Below are 6,377 nucleotides of genomic sequence, written 5' to 3' on the forward strand. Positions count from 1 at the left end.
TTCCACAATACGCCAGGAGGGTATATTTTACATATACTCTCCTTGCCTCACATTACGCCACACACAAAGTACACCCAGCGTGTACTATTTTCATTCCACATACGCCAAGCCACCATTACAATGCATACTCCACAACCACATTACACGGCACAATCCACAACACTACACAACGTACTTTCCAATTACACCCAACACATCATAGCTCACTACATGGCACAATGCACCTCCATTCAACACAGATATGCTCAACACTTCACTACACAGAATGCCCAATACTTCGTTACACAGCACCACATCACAATACCACAACTCCACAATACCAACAGCACAGTCCACAACCTAGTCAACTAATCAATATCTAATATAAATACGAGGGATAGAGAGTTATACCATCGACGGGATAACCCGTGCGTTGCTCGTTGACCGTCATAGCCGATGATGTTGGAAGTGTCGTACGTGGCGGCTAACCCATGTACGTTAATTGTTTAGGCGTTTGGATAGCTAGGTGTGGTCTTGGAAGGGCTCGTGGTGGCCTTGTGATGGTGGCAAGGAGTGTAACACGACAGATCTAGCCGTGTACAGTGACGGTCCATCGCGTGCAGTGGCTAACCACCACTCAAAGTGGTGGTTTGGACCTAGGGTTGGGCTGAGGGGTTGCTGGTGGAGCTCCTGGTGGCACTGGGGTGGGGCCACGGTGGCTCATGGCGGAGGAGGGAGGAGTGGTCGTGTAAAGGGGAAGGGAAACCCGTGAGAGAGTAAGGGAGAGTGTGCGTGCATGGGTGGCAGATCGGGGCTGTGGGAGGTTGGGTTGGCTTGGTGGCGGCTTGAGAAGGCTGGAGGTGGTGGTTACCAGCCGTGGGTGGCGGTGCACGGTGGTGGAGGGTGTGCAACCTGTGCGTTGGGAGAGGCCTCGTGCGGTGGATCATGGGGAGGCTATGGGCCTTGGGTCAAGTGGAGGAGGAAGGGGATGAAGAGGGAGGTCCATGGTGGTGCTGGGGTGGCCGTGTACGGCGGCGCACAGTGAGGAAATGGGTTAGAGACCCATTTCGGGTACTTGCCGTGGAAGGAGAGGGAGGGCTGCGTAATAGGGGCTGGCTTCGGTGGAGGATGATGGCCGGTGGGAGGGGAGGTCGCCGTGGGAGCTGTGGAGCCATTGGGCGGCGCACGGCGGCATAGTGGCCTTGAGCCCGTTTGGGCTTTGCACTTCCAAGGGAGAGGAAGAGAGAGCGTGAGGGAGAGGGGCTGAGCTAGGGAGGCTCGCCGGAGTGAGAGCAAGCCGTTGGTGGTGGAGGTGACATTCACCAGCGCACGGCGGCGCCGGGCTGGGGCATGGAGCAGTTCGGGCGTGGAGAGCAGCCACGTACTGCGTACACTATGGAGAGGGAAGAAAGAGAGAGTTACGGGAAAAGTGAGGGAGAAAGAGAGGGAGGGGGTCTGAGTATTTAACCTAGTCCCTTCGTCTAGGGATCTACACAATGATCTAATGACGAAGGATTAAAACACTGATTTGAAAACGCGTAAAACATTAACTTAATTAAAGCGCTTAGAGGAATTAAGGTAGAATATTATTTTAAACTAACTTTAGTTTATAAAATAATATTCTTCATCATTAATAAAATGATGAAGTCTCACTTAACATATTAAAAAGAATAAAATCATTTAATTAATAAAAGCTTTCAACATAATTTAAATCTCATAATATCTTAAATAATCGAAATCATTTTAATAATAATATTAAAATGATTTCCGACCATTATAATATTTTTGGAGCTCTTCAAGAATATTATGATTGTCATATTTAAGATAAATCTTAATTCAACAATACTGGAAATACTCCTTATAAATATTTCCAGCATATTTAAAATACTAGGCGTGCCCTAGAAGTCACGCGATATCTTTCGAGACAAGCCATTATGGTTCGACACGCATAACGTGGCTCGCAATCTCTAGTGAGAAGGGCAGATGATCACATAATCTCTGTCTTCGAGATTTGCTTACGTCATAAAGACGAAACAAACGTCAGAAAGAATAAGTGTACGTAAGAAGGAAGGAGCAGGGTATTACAAATTACCTCCTGTGGTGTGAACAACTCCTACTCTTGGCCGAGAGCCAAGACCTCGTTGATCATCTTCACCATGAGGACTTTGCTCATCCCGAATTTGTCACCATTCCAGATGGAGCTTTAAGTTTTGGCAAATCAGAACCCAACACCAACTACATCCAATGGCGCAAATCAGATCGGCTTCTCCGTGGGTGGATCATTGGTACCCTTTCAGAAGAGGCACTCATTCTTGTTTTCGGCTTAAATGCTGCCTATCATGTATGGGAAGCTCTCAAGGCAACGTACGCGCACGATTCACAAGAATGTGAATTCCATCTCACCCAACAATTAACATACCTCAAAAAGGACTCCATGATGCCCCTTGCTGATCACCTCCGAAGCTTCAAGAATTTGTGCGATGACTTGGCCTCAGTCGAAAAACCAGTTGCCGATAAGATGAAAGTCTTCTCTTTGTTGAATAGCCTCAGTGCCGCTATGAGCCGTTCACCACCTCGATGCTCAAACCCCCCCATGCCGTCGTACACCGAGATCATTCCTCTACTTCAAGGGTATAAAATTCGGACCAATCTCCACGATTCTAACCCTACCGTTGCTTTCTATGGACATCAAACAGGGACGGCAAGCCTCAAAGACCACCGTGGTGGTGGCCATATGCAGCCGAAGGGCTTCTCCTCACGGGGGCGAGGGTTTCACCCTGCTAGCCTCTCGAGACGTGAAGGAGAACCTTCATACGGAAGGGATACTTCCCACGGGCCTTCACGCACGGACCTTCAACGTTTAATTCCCATGCGACTTCTACGTTCACTCACAGGCCTTCTATGTTCATGCAAAGGCCCCTTTTCAACATTTGGGTCAACTGAACGGCCCAACAAGACCCATGACCAACCACCCATATGTCAAATCTATGGAAAATGGAGTCATATGGCCCTTAAATGCTGGAATAGATTTAATCACTCATTCCAGCCGGATGATATCCCACAAGCACTGGTTGCTATGACGTTGGATCATCCCTTCCCTGAAAATGAATGGATTGCAGACACTGGAGCATCTGCCCATATGACAGGTAACTCAGGTATGCTTGAAAATTTACGTCAATATTTTGGTACTGATGCTGTCATTATTGGCGACATTAGTTCACATGCTATTACACATATCGGTAATACTTATATAAATAATGGTTCCACTAAAATTAAATTACGAGATGTTCTTTTAGTACCAGCACTAGCAAAAAATCTTTTATCTATTAGACAACTTACCAATGATTATCCCTATAATTGTGAACTTTATGGTGGTCATTTTGTTTTAAAGGAATGGGAGACCAACTATGTCCTAATGAGCGGACGACAGAAGGGTAATCTCTACTCTTTATTTGCTCCTTACGAAGCACACTTTCAACTCGCTTCCGGATTGTTTATGAAAATGTGTGGCATCAACGTTTGAGACACCCTCAGGCCTCTACTATCTAAGTCCTTAAATCCAAAGGACTTATTCAAATCTCTGGCACCAGTAAAACACTATCTATTTGTGAAAGTTTTCAGTTAGGCAAACTAAGCAAATTACCTTTTTTATCCTCTACTAGTTTAACTCATGCTACTTTTGATATTGTGATTTATAGGGACCCACCCCTGTTGTTTCTGTTGCTAAATTTTCTTACTATGCCTGCATTATTGATGTTTTTTCTAAATTTATGTGGTTCATACCGCTTCGAAAAAAAATTGATTTTTTCCGGCCTTTTTACTTTTTGAAAAATATGTCGAACGCCAATTCAATAATAATAAAAAAAGTTCTTTCAAACCGATGGGGTGGATAATTTTTGAATACACAGTTTACATCACATTCACATCAGTTTTCCTGCTCCATACCCCTGAACAAAATGGCATAGTGAAATGTCGTCATCGTATTATTCGAGAACTTGGTATGACAATGCTTTTTTATAGTGGTGTTCCAAAAGTTTTTTGGGTTGAAGCCTTTGCCACAACTGTTTTTTTAATAAATTGTCTTCCCTCCTCTACTCTGGATTTACAATCCCATTTCTCAATTTTGTATAACACCTTCCCTGATTATCAATCCTTGCGTGTTTTTGGTTCCAAATGTTATCCATACACTTGGGACACTAGGCAAAATAAATTTTATCCCAAAACTCTACCATGTGTTTTTCTAGGCTACAGTGATCACCATTGTGGGTACAAATGCTATCACCCTTCTACAGGTCACACTTACATTTCTCGTCATGTTGTTTTTGATGAACTTAATTTTCCTTATAAACATCCTGGGAACCTTCACCTTCCACCACCTTCTGACCCAACCTTATCTATATTTGACATTTGGATTACACCTCCCTCACCTTCACCTTCACCCTCACTCTCACCCCCTCCCACTTCTCCATCCTCTCTCCTGGACCTACATATTCCCTTACCATTGACCATTCTCTCTTCCTCTTTTGAGCCGCAACTCCACATCCCTACAATAGTCACATCCAACATCTCTCATTCTCCTCTATCTCCATGTATTTCATCTACACCAACCCCACCTCCACCTCCTCAACACACAATGATTACTCGATCACATGCCGGTATTCAAAAACCCAATCCTAAATATGCAAGTCTCCATGATCTCAACATCATACCCAAGGAGCCCAAAACCATATGGTCTACCCTCAATCACCCCTGGTGGACCCATGCTATGCTTGATGAACTGAAAGCCTTATATGCCAACAATACTTGGACCCTTATGAAACGTGACTCCTCCATGGATGTTATTGGTTGCAAATGGATTTTTAAAACAAAACTTAATGCAGATGGCACACTTGATCAATTGAAAGCTCCATTAGTAGCAAAAGAATTTCACCAAATAACAGGTATTAACTATCATGAAACGTTTTCCCCAGTGATCTGACCAAATACTATCCAGACTGGTATTAGTATTGCTCTGGTCAACCATTGGGACATCTGTCAACTAGACGTAAAAAAATGCATTTCTCCATGGGGACCTCAATGAACCTGTCTACATGGAACAACATCCAGGTTTTATTAACTCAACTCATTCCTCTCATGTTTGTAGATTACACAAAGGCTTGTATTACTTAAAGCAAGCTCCACACACATGATTTGATAAATTTAATAGTTTCTTACTTACTTATGGTTTTAGATGTAGCACTGCCGATTCCTCTTTATTTATTTTTCATTCCTTTCATGGATGTCTTATTTTACTCTTGTATGTTGATGATATTTTACTTACTGGCTCCTCCATTAATTTCCTTTCTGACTTTATCTCAACCCTTAGTAGTCAATTTGCCATGAAAGACTTGGGCCCCATTCATTATTTTTTAGGAATTCAAATTACCCACACTCCTGATGGCCTCACACTGACCCAAGCTAAATATGCCCGTGACATTTTAGACTGTGCCCAAATGAGTGACTGCAAACCCAAGGGCACTCCTATGATGGCTAAGACCAACGGTCTCAAATCCACAACTCATTTTCCTGACCCAGCCCATTATCACAGCCTTGTTGGTGCTTTACAATATCTTATCCTTACCCATCCTGACCTTGCATATAGTGCTAACTTTGTGTCTCAATTTATGCACTCTCCTACTAAAGCTCATTTTAAAATGGTTAAATGTATCTTTAGATATGTGAAAGGTACGGTTAATTTTGGACTTCATTTTAGCTCCAACTCTACACTTGATCTTTATGCATTTTATGATGTAGATTGGGCTGGCTGCCTTCTCACTCGACCCTCCATGATAGGTTATTGTGTCTTTCTTGGCAGTAACTACATTTCTTGGTTTGCAAAAAATCAGCATACTATCTCTCGCTCAAGTACTGAAGCTGAGTATAGAGTTGTGGCCCAAACTACAGCTGAACTTACATGGATCTCTTTTCTTCTTCGAGATCTTGGCGTCAAGCTACTCGCACCACCTTTATTGCTTTGTGATAATCTTAGTGCACTTTACATGACTGTTAACCCTGTTTTTCATGCTCGAAGCAAATACATTGAGATCGAAAACCATTATGTACATGAACGTGTCACCCTTGGTCTCCTTCATACCCGTCATGTATTGGCCTCCTTGCAACTTGCTGACCTCTTTACCAAACCACTTGGGTGCCCGACTCTTTTTTCACTTTGCAACAAACTTGGCCTCGTACCTTGGCACAGTTTGCGGGGGTGTATTAACAACAAACACCACCATCAATCAATAAACAACAAAACAATGAGGGCCCATAGTCAATGAAGACTTACCACTAATCACGACAACTTTATGCAACGACTCCTCCTTCATGAACCGGCTAATCTACTATTGGCACTTGTATTG

Source organism: Juglans regia, chromosome 15 (genome assembly GCF_001411555.2).
Source record: "Juglans regia cultivar Chandler chromosome 15, Walnut 2.0, whole genome shotgun sequence".
Taxonomy (NCBI): domain Eukaryota; kingdom Viridiplantae; phylum Streptophyta; class Magnoliopsida; order Fagales; family Juglandaceae; genus Juglans; species Juglans regia.